Consider the following 15,922-nt stretch of genomic DNA (forward strand, 5'->3'; position numbering starts at 1 on the left):
CATGCTGTGTTCCTCCTGCTTCCTGGTAAGTAATTAACAAGTTTTTCCTCTGTCAGGAACTCCTTTCTCTCTCTCTTAATTAGGGGTGCCACATAAAATATAGGACATCCAGTTAAGTCTAAATTTCTAACACATAATGAATATATTTTAATACAAACATGTCCTATGCAGTACTTACAAACCTACACTAAAAAAATTGTTATTTATCTGAAATGCAAACGTAACTGGGCATTCCGGATTTTTCTTTGCAGTATTTGGCAACCCTGTTTGAGCCCTGTCAGCTCTTGCTTGTATCCTAGATCCTGCCAGGCATTGCTTCCTCCGCCCCTTTCTTTACAGCCTTGTTCCACTTTCCTGAGGCTGGTTAAACGCCCCTTCTCTCTGCTTCCGTATCTATATCTCTCTCGCTGAACTATGGCTGCATTCCTTTCTTCCTCATGGAAGTGAGGCTCCTAAAGGGAAGACACTATGTTCTACTCTGCTCACCATTGCATCCTTGGCTGACAGAGGAATATTTGGGAGGAAGGGAAGGAAGGAAGGGAGGGAGGGAGTGAGGAGGGAGGGAAGGAGGGAGAGAGAGAGGGAGGGAGAGAGGCTAGAAGGAAGGAAGTTAATTTCTCAGTGACCTTTGAGAAAGGATTGCCTAGAAAAAGGGACACGTCCTGCCCACTGACCTGCATACCTTCTACAGGATTCCAAATGCAGCAGTGAGCATATAGTAGCCACTCAGTGATTCCACGTTACTTCATCCTGCCATCAGAAGGCCTGCGTCTCCATGAGAGACCCAGAGTTAAAATTCCCCAAGAGTTGTGTGGATTCTCCCACAGGGTCTTGGCCCTTCGTATGCTCCTCTTGGCTGCATATTTGCATCAGCCTTGGGGGAAATGAGTAATAGAAGGCTGCGACCTACCCCAGGAGAGGGCCTGGGCCACACCAAAGAGGAGTACCCAGCTCTCCTTGATGGAGTGGCCTGGAGTGGGTACTCAGAGCTAGGATCTCTGGAATCAAGGGATTGAGAAAGCCAGGAAAACAATAAGTAACGGGGGTTAGGTATATGTGGGTGCAAGACAGGTGGTCTGAATGGCTTGTGGAGACTGCCCGCAATAGGCTTCCATGCTAAGGGCGATGAAATGACTGGAGCTATTGGAAGCATGGAAGGATCCGTGCCAAGAGTCAAGCGTCATTGCAGGCAACTCTGGGTCATAAGTTCCCCGGATTTCCTGGGTGGCTCCTCTCTGCTATTAGTGTTCCCATCTTCTGTCTGCCAGACTCCCTTGGTGTCTTGCTACAGCCCCTTCCTCAAGGAAGGAAACCATTTGGTGCCCTCATTTACAGAGGCACTAGAGCTTTCTGCCAGTCACTTTCCTGCTGGCTCTCAGATCCACCCCACCCCCCCGGCTGCACTCAGAGTCTCATAGACCACCCTTGCAAACATTTCTCAGGTGCCTTTGTCCAATGGGAGACAACAGTGGGAAACGAAGGATGGCAGGTGGGGAGAGGGGCTTTGGGTATGGGGGGGGTGGTGCGGTTGCCAGCTATGGTTCAGCTCAAATGACTGGAAACTTTTAACTAAAATGATAGGAGTGAGGCAGCACTGTGGCACAGTGGGTTAAAGTCCCGGCCTGCTGTGCCAGCATCCCATATTGGGACTGGTTTGAGTCCCAGCTGCTCCACTTCTGATCCAGCTCTCTGCTATGGCCTGGGAAAGCAGTGGAGGATGGCCCAAGTGTTGGAACCCTGTACTCACATGGGAGACCTGGAAGAAGCTCCTGGCTCCTGGCTCCTGGCTTCGGATTGGCCAGGCTCTCGCTGTTTGCAGCCACTTGAGGAGTGAACCAGCAGATAGGAGATTTCTCTTGGTGTCTCTACTTCTCTGTAACCCTGCCTTGCAAATAAATAAAATAAATATTTTAAAAAATGATAAGAACTCTGTTCTGAGGCAGCATGTGTGAGATGAAGGTGAGAGCAATAGTTCATTGAGGGGCTGGCACTGTGATAGCGGGTAAGGCCCCTGCCTGCAATGTCAGCATCCTATATGGGTGCCGGTTCAATTCCCGGCTGCTCCACTTCCCATCCAGCTCTCTGCTACGGCCTGGGAAAGCAGTGGAAGATGGCCCAAGTCCTTGAGCCCCTGCACCCACGTGGGAGACCTGGAGGAAACTCCTGGCTCCTGGATTCAGATGTGCACAGCTCCGGCCATTGCAACCAATTGGGGGATGAACCAGCGATGGAAGACCTCTCTCTCTCTCTCTCTCTCTCTCTCTCTCTCTCTTCCCTCCTTCTCTCTCTGTGAAACTCTGACTTTCAAATAAATAAACAAATCTTTAAAGAAATAGTTCACTGAGCTAGGTCTTCTTAATGAGGAATTATCAAAAACTGATAGGTGCGCCAGTATCCTCCTTAAATCCGGCCTTCTATTCTCCACGCTGTGTTTATATTTACTTGTGGGATCAGGGCTGCTTGGAAAAAGGAAAAATGGTTCCTTCTTCTCTAATTTGGTTTTCCAAATATACAAAATTCGCGTTGACATCATTCCAAGGTCGGGTGGCTGGGAGAGGCAATGGGCATACAGGTTAAGCTGCCAACTAGGATGTTCCATTCCATATCAGAGTGCCTGACTCCATTTTGATTCCAGTCTCCCGCTATGCATACCTTGGGAAACAGCAGGTAATGGCTCAAGTATTTGGGTCCCTGTCGCCCACATGGGAGACCTAGATTGAATCCCTGGCTCCTGGCTTCAGCTTGGCCCAATACTGGCTGCTGAGAGCATGTGGGGAGTGAATCGGCAGAGGGGAAACTCTCTCTCTCTCTCTCTCATAAATCAACTAAGAAAGAAAGCTTGAAAGACAATAGGTGACTGATGACACACGTCTACTTAGTGAGCCAGCTGCTCTACTGACCTTATTTTGGTTACACTGCAGTCTAGAGTTGGGTTTCTCAGATGTAGGTGCCTTCACATGACTTGGAGGTTTAGTGGGGTCTGGAGTGTGGGCTGAGAGTCCACATTTCTAGTGAGCTCCAGGCAATGTTGTTTTGCTGCTCCAAGCACAGGAGCACCTGGGGTTCCTTGCCTTTTATGTAGCAACGCTCTAGGGCAGAGTCCTCCAAGAGCTCACTTCCATGGCTGTTCCCAGATGTGCCTTGGAAAACAGACTGGGTCGAAAAATTTGGGAGACAGTGGGAACCCAAAGTCCATTGAATTTCTCCATTATGAAGGCATCTTAGAACGTCTCACTTGCTCTAATGCCTTATGACTGGGGAGGAACCAATTCTATGTAGTGGTTCCCAAATGTATTTAGTCACAGGATATTTGTCCCCACCTATTTCAAAGGCTACTGTTAAAAAAAATTTTGTTAATTTTATTTAAGAGAGAGAGATAGAAAGGCAAACAGACAGAGTACCCCTCTGGTTCACTGCTCAGATACCTAGAATGGCAGGGGCTGGGCAAAGCACAAAGCAGGAACTCAATCAAGGTCCCCACATCAGGGTAACAGAGACCCAACTACTTGAGCAGTCACCTGCTGCCTCCCGGGGCCTGCCCTGGCAGGAAGCTGACACTAGAAGCCAGAGCTGGGAGTCAAACCCGGGCATTCCGCTAAGCTGAACACCCAATGCAGGGCTAAGGTTTCTTGAAATACTCCTTGGGCTGTGCTCTTCTGGAACCTAATGCTTACTGGTGGCTCTCAGAGGAAGACTCCAGGGAGGATTCTGACAATGAGAAAGAGCAGGACACTGTATCCCTGTCTCCAGAACTGGCTTGGCCCTTTAGGCAAAGACTTGAGTCATAGATTAGTAGCTCCAAAGATGGAAGGAAGTGACTGGTGTAGCGGCTGCAGAAGCACAAGCCAGGGCATGAATCCTTGCTCTACAGCTTACTAACTGTGTGACTTTGAGTCAGTCATCCTCTCTGAGCCTTGGTTTCCTAATCCCCAAAATGGGGACACCAGTACGTACCTATCTGGTAGGGTCACGATGAGGCACAAATGAGTTGAATGCATACAGAGGACTGCGCCCACTGCTCAGTACACAGTAAATGTTCAGTGGAACTCTTATTATTACAATGATGCAAAGATGTCATAACATTTCATGTACACCCCATTTTTTCTCCAGTTTTCTATTTCAGGGGAGAGGGAGGAGATGAGGAAAGAGAAGAGAAAGCGCAAACATCCTGGCTTGGAAGGGAATTTCTGCTTTGAGGCTGACAAGTGTAATTTGTCTTGAGACTCCCAAGCTCTCGGTTGAGCCTTCATATTGGAAAAAAAGAGACGGGGGAGATTAATCTGGGGCCTTCATTACTTACTCCATCTGGCCCGGCTTGGCACAAGCCCTTCCCTCTACGAACCGGCTACTCCTTCAAAGCCTCAGCAGAGTGGTCGCTAATGGGTTCTGACATGGCAGGGATGGGGGCTCATGAAGTCGGAGATAAGAGCCCCAGCCTCAGGGCCAGACGCTTCCGGAGCTACGGCCCAGATGCTCTAACAGAAGGAAGCAGGCTGAAAAGGAGCCAAGGCCATGGTGAACCTGAGAATTCCCAGGAGGGCCTGGGGTCCCATAGAGGGCAGCAGCAGGAGCCCAGGGACTTGGATAATTGATGGTTGTGTGTTCCAATGACCAGGGACACTTTTTAATCTGGCAAAAGCCCATCGTCACACTGAGGACGGAAGGTGCCTGGGAGGAGTGACGCAGGTGTTGTTTCCGATATTCACTGTTAAGAACTTGCTGATGATGCTCTCTCACAGAATTCACCTTGGGCTGATGGCAGCAGGGACAGGAGGATGAGGGGTGGAGGGAAGAGAATCTGCATTTTTTTTGCTAAGCCACCACTCTGTTCCCAGTTTGGTGCCAGGGGCTTCCACACTGCTGACTCCACACAGCACAAACCTGAGAGGCAGACATTGCCACCCTCTTACTGAGAGCAGGTAAGGTGCTTCTGCTGAGTCATGGTATGAACAGAGACTGTCCACGTGCACACCATGTGGGTAACTGTGTGAGTTTACATTCGCAGTAACCAGCTACATTTGGGAAAGAACTCATGAGTAGTGAGACTTCCACAGCCCCAGGAGGTACCAGCCCTGGGGCCTGAGACTTTTCTCCCAGGACATCTTAAAGCCTAGAGGCTGAGAGGAAGCCTTGAGCCACTTTTGGGAAAGCAGATTTGTCGAGCAGAGGACGGAACCAAATCCATCAATAGTGGGGGGTGGGGGTGGGGTGGGGGTGTTTATCTTGGCTTGGGGACAGTCGCGGGAACAAAGGCGCTGCTTCACAGCTGCCTGAACACTCACAGCTCTTTCAAAGAGCCATGGACGTATCTTCTGTGTCTTGACAGGTCAAGGCCCAGCCCGGTATCTCCCAGGCCTCAGAGAAGGGATTCTGGGAGGGTGGGTGAGTCAGAACCTATGCAACACTGCCATCTCCCGGGAGCCAGGTCCACTCTGGCCTGCTCACACAGAAACCCGGCTCAGACAGCCTGATGAGACGGCTGGTGACACCGTCTGCTTCCCCAGGGAGCCCTCCACGCTCACTCTGTGAATCAGGGCTGCCAGTGTTTATTAGTCAACAGAGTCCCTGGAGATCAAACACAAGGGCTTCCAAGCGAAACACTCACTCATGCATGCTTTTTTAATTTGGCAAATATTGACTGGGCACCTATTTTGAGCCAAATACTGTGCTAGGCACCAAGTACCCAGTGAGGATCAGAACAAATGGTCCCTAATTTCAGGGAGCTCACGGTCCAGTGGAGAAGATGGACTATAAACCAAGAATTGTCTCACTGTAAACAAAGAATGTGTTGATTATTCCTGTGATGGACACTTAGGAGGAAAAGCACAAGGGGCTGTAGGAGGGGAGGTTGGGGAGCCCTGGACGAGTCCAGCAGTCTTAGAGATGTCTTGGGAAGGACACAGTCTACAAACGGGCACCTGGACAATGTGTTGGAGTAAGCCAGGAAAGCAATTTAGGAAAACAATATTTGTGAGCAAGAGACAAGAAGGAGCCGAGCACATTTGAACAAGGGAAAGAAATTCTGTACTGATGGATCACTGGAAGAGAGGAGAAGAGCTGTGGGGGTAGGAGTGATTGGTCCAACTTGAGAGTCAAATGCCCACCCATTGGACAAATCACTGTCCACAGGGATGTGGGATGGTGATTGGCCGATCCTGGGCTGTGGTCCTACCCCTGTGGCTAGAACGGCAGTGAAGGGAAAAGAAAGGAGGGTCAGGGACTACTACTGACAGCCCAGGGCCATATAGAATATGGGTGGAGTTTCCTCCAAGGAAAAAGAGAGATGCTTATAGAAGAGAAATGGGAAAGATTGTGGAATACTAAAAAAAAAAAAAAAAAAGAGAGAGAGAGAGAAAACAATAACATAATGAATAGAAAGCTATGAAAAGTCACTGAAAAGTTATGTGAAAATGAAAAACCAGAAATTAAAACAAAACTTTTTTAAAAGTAGGTGATTTTTGGGTCCAGCATTGTGGCACAGTGGGTTAAGCCTAGGCTCGCAATGCTACCATTCCCATACTGGAATGCTAGTTGAGTCCAGGCTGCTCTACTCCCAATCCAGCTTCTGGCTAATGCCCCTGGGGAAGCAGCAGAAGATTGGCCCAAGTACTTGGGCTCCTGCCACCCCCATGGGGGACGTGGGTGGTGTTCTGGGCTCCTGACTTTGGCCTGGCCCAGTCCCAGCTGTTGCAGTCATTTGGGGGATGAATTGGCGATAGAAGATTTCTCTCTCCCTCTCTCTCTCTCTCTCTCTCTTTCTCTCCTTTTCTCTGTCAGGCATTTTGCAGAGTGAATGAGTGGATGGACCCTCTGTCTCTGTCACTCTGTCTTTCAAATACATTTTTTAAAAATAAACATTTTTTAAAAGATGGTCTTAGAACTTAATTAGTTGAGGTGTTGGTTAAGAAGTCTTTTATAGTTTAGTTCTCAATTGAAATGGTTTTGGGGGCTGGTTCTGTGGGTGCCAGTTTGAGTCCTGGCTGCTCCACTTCCGATCCAGCTCTCTGCTGTGGCCTGGGAAAGCAGTGGAGGATGGCCAAGTCCTTGGGCCCCTGCACCTGCATAGGAGACCCGGAAGAAGCTCCTGGCTCCTGGCTTTGGATCGGCTCAGCTCTGGTTGTTGCGGTCATTTGGGGAGTGAACCAGCGGAATGGAAGACCTCGCTCTCTCTCTCTGGCTCTACCTTTCACTGTAGCTCTTTCAAATAAATTTTTAAAAAAAATTTTAAAAAGAAATGGTTTTTGAGTAACTTCTTTTTAAAAGAAATTCATATTTAGTTATTTGATTTATTTGAAAGGCAGAGGGAGAGAGAAAGAGACAGAGAGAGGAGAAGAGGAATCTCCCACCTGCTGGTTCACTCCCCAAATGCCCTCAACAACTGGGCCAGACCAGGCTGAAGCCATTAGCCTAGAACTCCACCCTGGTCTCCCACACAGGTGGCAGGGACTCGATCACCTGTTGACTTCAGGGTCTGCATTACAAGGAAACTGGAATCGGGGTGGAGCCTGGACTGAACCCAGGCACGCTGCTATGAGATGTGGGCCTCCCCAGCGGCATCTTACCACTGTGACACACGCCCACCCTGAGAAGATCTTTTTAAGTAATCACACTGGCTCTTATAAGGCTGGAATGGAGGTTGCATGAGTAGAAGTACAAAGGACTGAAGCTTCTAGACAACCTGAAATAACTCCCAGTACCCACACATTATCCGGAAATGCTCAACAAACAATAGCAAAGGCCCACTGGAACACACAGTAAAACTTGCACTAGGGCACGCAACGTCCTCGTGGGCCAATGACAAGGAGGAAGCAGGAAGACCGAGGTCCCCCTGCGTAGCTGAACTGCAGCTGCCTTGGAAAGTTCCTTCACCCTTAGCTAACCAAGAGGCCTGGAGAGACGAGCTCTTGGCCCTGAACGAGACAGGTTTTAGATCTGAGCAGCTCACTGCCCACGGCAAGGTACTTGAAAAAGCTCATGGGAAAATGGAATTATAAATTTATTTTGGTGCAAAAATAATCTTGAAATCCATGCAGAGCTTGTTCATAATATATATTTTCCATGAACTCTTTGAAGACCCCTTATATGGCTGGACACTTAGCAAATGGTGAAATATGGAAAAAAAGAAAACACTCATCACCATGGAGAAATGACAAGGGGTATTTGTGTCTCTGTCTGGGTGCTGGATGGAAAAAAGCCTTTGAAATTTTATACTCATGAGTGTTTTCAGGGGGCTGGGTTAACACTCATCCCACTGGCAGGGTCCTGAAATCCTCTAGCTAATACATTACCTTGAACATGCTGCCAGTCCCATCAGCTCCTGGGGGTACCTGGAAGAAGTCCAGAACTTCTCTATTTTTTTTTTTATTTTAGAGGCCCCTCCCAACTTAGAGACACGGAGTTCCCGTAGTGGAGCCCCAGGGCTATGCCCAATCCCACACTGGCAAACTCAGATGTCTCTTCTGCCCTGCGAGGACCACTTGGATCTTTGCCTGGCCTCCAGCCTCCCTGGCATTTGTGACCCTCCCAACCTGTTTCTGACCTTCTGTGTCTGTGGCTCCACTTCCAGCCTGTAGCCTGAACAGAGCCAGCCATGGCCCTTAGATTTGCACCCTTGCTCTGGCTTAGACGTTCAGCTTCTCTCTCTCTGTCTCCTGTCTCTCTGTATCTTTGTCTCTCTCTCAGCCTAATCTGGCCCTCTGTTTCTGAGGCCTCTGGCTGCCCCAGTCACAAATTCTCTCCACCATGTAAGCTCAGGCTGGCCTTAGGGTCCTCCTTCCTGGAACGACTCCATGTGGGTGAGGTCCCAGCGTGTCCTGGCCCTGCATGCTGCACCCAGACAGAGGAGCAGGGGAATTGGAAGCAGGCTCTGGGCTGGTCTGCGTTCCAGCCTGTGCCATCTCCTGGAGGTGACAAGGCCTTAAAAAGCCTAGGCTCCCCCTGAGCCCATAGCCCCTGCACCCACCTGCTGCCAGGCCCACATCTGGCAAGAGCTAGCAGTAGGTGTGAAAAGGCTCTCCTGACCTCCACCCACCTGCATGGAGGAGTGCATTCTTTGACCCAGCTCCAGGAACTCAAATTCCTTTGCACACTATGGCCTATGCTGGCGGGGCTGGTAACGCTGAGTGCTGGCACTGAGTTCTGATGTGGAAACCAAATAGCTATCTGACTTGGGAAAACAGATCCAACACAGCCGTCTTTGTGAGAAGAGCAAAGCCCTGAGTAGGCCAGAAACACCCAGGGAGCTGGCTGGCAGCTGCACTCTGCCCTGCAGTGGGAAGCCGCTTGCCCTCTTGAGAGACAAAGGCAAGGCCTTCATAGCCACTGCCGGGGCCACCTTCTCCACCTTAGGTGCCGACAGGCCAAGGCCAGGACCCTTCCCGGAAGCCCCCCAGGGTGTTGAGGAAGGGCAACAACAAACCCGAAGAGCTCTCACACGGGATCTGCTCTGCCAAGCAGCAGACAGGAAGGCTAACTCAGGCCCGGGGCTGTGTGTCCTACACAGGTGCCTGCACCCTTCCATTCCTACAGCTCTTGATGTACACAGACCTGATACAGGGCAAACTCATTGTGGGCTAAAGGACCTTGATTTTTATTTTTCTGTGGACTCCCACGTGGTGTAATAGTTGGCACATGGTAGGGGCTCAATAAATTGCTACAAGCGCTTTATGGACTTCCATTTTCTCACTGTAGACATAGGCAATTCAACGTCATTGTTTAAGGGCTTTCCATTGCATGCAGTTTAGAAGTGTGATGCTTCAAGTCCATGGCCAGGAATCCAAGTTCTGTCTTCTCCACCTGCTAGCTGGGATGTTCAATAAGTTATTTCACTTCCCTATGTTTCCTGTCTGGAAAATGCGGACATGACAGTACTGATCTCATGGGAGTGTTAGGAGGGTACAACAAGGCGACCTCTGCAAAGCAATCGGCCCCATGCTAGGCTGACAGTGAGCACTCAGCAAAGTTCAGACTCTCAGTCCCTTTAATGTCTACACACATGGACTCATAACTCATTGTGAATTCAGAGCACCACGAAGACAAAGATAAAAAGAACCATCTCCCTACTGGTGGAGCTCACAGTCAGGGGCCTTGGCTTCATGCTAACATAGCGCTCTACAGACACAAAAGGCCACAGGGTCTACAATTCCATTAATATAAAGTGGCCAGAACAGGCAGGTCCACTGAGACAGAAAGTAGATTTGTGGCTGCCCGGGACTTGAGGAAGGAGCACAGGGAGTGACTGCTCCTGCGTACGAGGCTTTCTGGGGAGGCAGAGGCGAGGGAGATGTTGTGGAATTGGATAGTGGTGGTAGTTGCATAACCTTGTGGATCCACCACAAACCAATGGAGTGTCCACCTTAAGAGGGTGAATTCTGTGAGTTGTGTCTCAATTTTTAAAGACTCTAGAGTCTGCCTGCCTGCCTGCCTGCCACTGACAGCCACTTGCCCCTGGCCTGCTGCACAGCTTCCCCGTGCCTCAGTTTCCTCACCAGCACAATGAGGATGAGAATAATCATCCCTCAGACCACAGAAGAAAGTAACTCACTCATTGTGTGGACTTTTCCAGTGTGCTTTCCCTCTGCAGTGCCATAAAGCCATGCCAAGTCGCTAAGCAGGGCCTGACGAGAGTCAGCCCCATTTCAAAGCATCTTTGATGAACACTCCATTTGGGCTTTGGGATCCTTCACGGCGCAGGATCTGCAGAAACCCCGGATGCGCTGGGACCGACACCACGCTGTGACTGACGCTCTTGACTTGCAGATGAGGGCGACCTGGGACGCAACTCTGCTCTCTGGAACATTTGACTCAGAAATTACAGTTTTCAAAAGCAGGCAAGCATACAGGCATCGAACAAGAATCCCTTCTTAAACCAATGGCAACTTAAATTAATATTTCAAAACACATCATTTCCAACTATATTTAATCAATTTTCCTCTACATTTCCTAGAATGTCCCTGGCAGAAGGCAAGCACACTAGGTGTTAGAGCTAATTATTACAGCACAAGAAGTTGCCCGTCAAAAGTGTGGATAAATTACATACGAATGAAATAAGTGTTGAAGACACGTGAAAAAGGAAGGGACAACGTATGGTGGAAAGGAGCTGTAAGTGAGAAAATCATCTCATGCGTTCCTTCTCAGTACTTCCTGATCCAGACAGAGGTAAAATCTGAGAAGTGGTTAGGAGCAAGGACTTGACCTGACCCTGTTTTATCCGGGCCCGGTTACTTACTACCAAGGTGACCTTGAACAAATTACCTAAACTCTCTGCATTTTTCTTTTTCATATAGCAAATGGGAAGGCAAATCATATTGCCTCTATTATTTGAGCACTAAATGAATAATGTTAAGTGTTCGAATTTTAAAATATTCTGATGGCCTAGTGAAATTGGCTCAGAGACAGATTTTAATTGCTTTAAGATAATAAAGAAACGTGAAATTTTTTTTCCCCACCTGCATTTGTGGATTCACTACACATCTACTGATCCCCTAATGTAGCTCAGGCATTGAACTAGACCCTAGGGTTATAATGCAAGACATCACTCTTCTCCAGAGAGCATCTGTAAGAAGTATTAAGCATTAAGAAAGTATGAAGTGTCATTGCCATCTAGAGGAGCGGTCTGACTCCTGGCTTGGTAAATCAAGGACGTTGCGTTTCTTCAAACTTCTCAGAGAGAGTCTGAACTTTTCTGCGCCAAGCTGTAGGTCCTGGGTTGTGCAGCACTAGCTAGCCAGTGGATTGGGTTCCCTTGAGTTAGGTGCTCACCTCTATTCCAATTAGCTGTGCTTAGGGACTGAGCGTGGCTCGTGGTACCAACCATGACCTTGGCCCCTCCTGCAGGAGCCAGTTTCCCTTAGAAGGGGAACTGAATGGATGAACACCAGGACTTGGCAGAGGAAAGTGTTCCAACAGAGGGAAGAGCAGGTGCAAAGTCAGGCCGGTGCAGTAAAGTATGGGATACTTGGGAAACTGTGGAGTGCTGGACTGAGGTTGGAGATACAGCTGGGAAGGGGGAGTGGGGGTGTGGGCAGGAGCAAGCTGGGAGCCGGGGAGCTTTGTTCCCTTGCTCTGGAAGCCTGGACAGTCTTGCAGGGTGGGAGTGAGGACAGCAGAATTCATGATCTGACAGACTCACTGAGGGCCCCTTCTGGGTCAGGGACTGTGGTGAGCACTGGAATGGGAGTCCCTGGTTACTGCTGTCAGAACTCGCCCCTCACACACACACTCACAAAAAAAAAAAAGGTATCTTGAAGATAATCTTTAATTTCTTGGAAGTTGTTAAACACATATAAGAGAAAATAAAGTCTACCTTGAGTATGGAGACACACAAATATGAAGGCAGAGGTCTTGAATGAGCTGCTGGTCCTTGGGGTGGCCAGCACTTGCCTGGCAGAACACCCGGGACCCGTCTAAGGCAGGGAGACTATGCAGACGCGACAGCCCTTCAGAATCGGCCAACCTGCAAGGGGTGATCTATGGGTTACACTTAGGACCCTGAACTCAGCTCCCATTTTAAATTAGCTTTGACCGCTCCTTTGTAAATGTGTCTCCCATCATCAGTCAAAAACATGATCATCTTGCCAAGAACACCATATAAAAAAAATTAGATCTAAATAAAATTTTATTTTCCAAAGGAAGCATCTGAGGTCTTGTCTGTAGTTCTAGATTTTACTTGGACTTCAGAGCACAACTGACTTGAGTTCAAATCCCATTTCTACCATTTGCTAATTTTGATCTTAAGCAAGTTATTTAATATATCAGAACTCCATTTCCTCATGTATACAAAAGAGCCAATAATAGCCACCTTTTGTATAAAGAGAATTGAAAATGAATCTTGATGTCAATGGAAGGGGAGAGGGAGCGGGAAAGGGGAGGGTTGCGGGTAGAAGTTATGGGGGGGGAAGCCATTGTACTCCATAAGCTGTACTTTGGAAATTTATATTCATTAAACAAAAGTTAAAAAAAGTAAAAAAATAAAAAATAAAAAAATCTTTAAAAAAACAAAAAAGCAAAAAAAATAGCCACCTTTTGGTTTGTGATAGAATGAAATGATCCAGTGTAAAGTGAATAAATTGCTTCCTGGTACCTAAAAGATGATCAATATACTAGTACCAGTAGTGACTTGCATGACTTGGGAAAAAGAATATGATTTCGAAATGTCATGTTTACTGCAAACTTACCTATTGTCTGTGAAGCTGAAGTGTGAGATATGTGCTGAAGTGCTTGCAAAAACACTATGGGGGCGGCGCTGTGGCGTAGCGGGTAAAGCCGCTGCCTGAAGTGCTGGCATCCCATATGGCCTGGGAAAGCAGTAGAAGATGATCCAAGTCCTTGGGTCCCTGCACCCACGTGGGAGACCCGGAAGAAGCTCCTGGCTCCCAGCTTCAGATTGGAACAGCTCCAGCCCTTACGGGCATTTAGGGGGTGAGCCAGCAGATGGAAGATCTTTTTCCCTGTCTCTCTCTCTTTCTCTCTCTCTCTCTCTCTCTCTCTAACTCTACCTCTCAAACAAATAAGGTAAAAAGAAAAAAGCATTATGTAAGTTTTAGGAATTGTGCAGCAAGAGGGACTGTCACAGTTCAGGCCCTGAGCTGGCATACGGAAAGAGCCTAAGTATCGAAAAAGCTGGAGTCAACTTTTTAAATTTACTTGTGATTTTTTAAAAAACCGTAAAATTACTTTATCAATATTTTATGCTATTTCTAAAGTCAATTATAATTTATCTCATTGAATAGTAACCACTAATTTTCTCCGTATTTAGCACACATTTTTCATCAATTTACGGATTGTCTGGTCTATTTAATTAATTAACTATTTTCATTTTATTTGAGGAGCAGAGAGACAGACAGGGACACAGAAATACAGCACACAAGAGAGATCTTCCATCCACAGAGTTCACCTGTAATAACCAAGACAGAGTCAGGTATAGGCAAGAAGCCCCGAACTCCATCACGAGTCTGACACAGCCCCAGGAATCCCACTTGGGTGGCAGAAACCCAGTTACTTGATGCATTACCTGCTACCTCTTGAGTGTACATTAACAGGAAGCTGGATTGGAAGTGGAGTAGGCAGGACTTGAATCAGGCACTCCGATATGGGATGCAGGTGTCCCAAATGATACAGGTGCTCCAAGCAACAACTGAATTATTGAGCCAAATTTCTGCCCCATGGTCTATTTTTAAATAGGCTTTTGCACTCAAAAAATATTAAATATTTGTCAAAGTAATAAGGCAGGAATATTTCTCAGAAATGACAAATAGTTTTTATTCACATCTCCACTGCATTGGGTTAATATTTCCTTTTAAAACAGATTTATTTACTTAAAGTCAAAGTTAGAAGAACACACATAGATACACACACACACACACACACACAGACCTTCCATCTTCTGGTTCACTCCCCAGATGGCCATAACAGCCAGGGCTGAGCCAGGAACTTCATCTGGGTCTTCCATACAGGTATCAGGGACTCAAGTACTTGCACTGTCCTCTGCTGTTTTTCCCAGGCCATTAGCAGGGAGCTGGATGGGAAGTGGAGCAGCTGGGATGTGAACCAGTGCCCATATGGGCTGCTGCTATCATTGGCAGTGGCTTTTTCCACTACGCCACAACACCAGCCCTAGTATTTTTTGTCCAGTACATTTTATCGAGATTTCTGGAGTCCTATTGGGCCTTAGTGAAATAGTGCTGCAATTGATTTATTATGTCTGTCACGGGCAAAGAAATGTGATATTAACCCAAGTCTATTTCTATATCATTGACAAATGGATGATCGTGGTGAAAATAGTTGAGGGAGGAGTACTAATCTGAGAACTGTAACAGATTCGGTATGATGGGTTGGCTGACAATTTTTCAACTTTACAATGATGCAAAAGTAGGCCCATACAACCATGTATTTTTTACTTTCATTATAGTATTCAACAAATTACAAGAAATAATCAATTCATGATTATAAAACCGACTGAGTTAGATGAGTAGTTTCCTGCAGATTTTCTAGATCCTTGAGATGAATTGAAAGCTCATCACTCAACATGGATTAAAGGCTTAAATCTACAACCTGACACCATCAAATTATTAGAGAGCATTGGAGAAACCCTGCAAGATATAGGTACCAGCAAAGACTTCTTGGAAAAGACCCCAGAAGCACAGGCAGTCAAAGCCAAAATTAACATTTGGCATTGCATCAGATTGAGAAGTTTCTGTACTTCAAGAGAAACAGTCAGGAAAGTGAAGAGGCAACCGACAGAATGGGAAAAAATATTTGCAAACTATGCAACAGATAAAGGGTTGATAACCAGAATCTACAAAGAAATCAAGAAACTCCACAACATCAAAACAAACAACCCACTTAAGAGATGGTCCAAGGACCTCAATAGACATTTTTCAAAAGAGGAAATCCAAATGGCCAACAGACCACATGAAAAAATGTTCAAGATCACTAGCAATCAGGGAAATGCAAATCAAAACCACAATGAGGTTTCACCTCACCCCGGTGAGAATGGCTCACATTCAGAAATCTACCAACAATAGATGCTGGAGAGGATGTGGGGAAAAAGGGAATGCAAGCTGGTTAAGCCACTATGGAAGTCAGTCTGGAGATTCCTCAGAAACCTGAATATAACCCTACCATACAACCCAGCCATACCACTCCTTGGAATTTACCCAAAGGAAATTAAATTGGCAAACAAAAAAGCTTTCTGCACCTTAATGGTTATTGCAGCTCAATTCACAATAGCTAAGACCTGGAACCAACCCAAATGCCCATCAACAGTAGACTGGATAAAGAAATTATGGGACATGTATTCTATAGAATACTATACAGCAGTCAAAAACAATGAAATCCGGTCATTTGCAACAAAATGGAGTAATCTGGAAAACATTATGCTGAGTGAATTAAGCCAGTCCCAAAGGGACAAATATCATATGTT

The 15,922-nt window shown here is 47.0% G+C and overlaps 1 protein-coding gene across 1 annotated transcript in view; it reads right to left on the reverse strand.

Annotated features, from left to right (window-relative positions):
* Positions 1-5,315: 5,315 nt before the first annotated feature.
* Positions 5,316-15,922, reverse strand: part of PGM1 (phosphoglucomutase 1) — a gene marked incomplete at its 5' end in the record, with an annotated part of 56,334 nt that continues 45,727 nt past the window's right edge. Inside the window, 1 exon segment of the mRNA NM_001082316.1 lies at positions 5,316-5,337.

This window comes from Oryctolagus cuniculus, chromosome 7 (genome assembly GCF_051225735.1).
Source record: "Oryctolagus cuniculus isolate XC-2025 breed Fujian yellow rabbit chromosome 7, ASM5122573v1, whole genome shotgun sequence".
NCBI lineage: Eukaryota > Metazoa > Chordata > Mammalia > Lagomorpha > Leporidae > Oryctolagus > Oryctolagus cuniculus.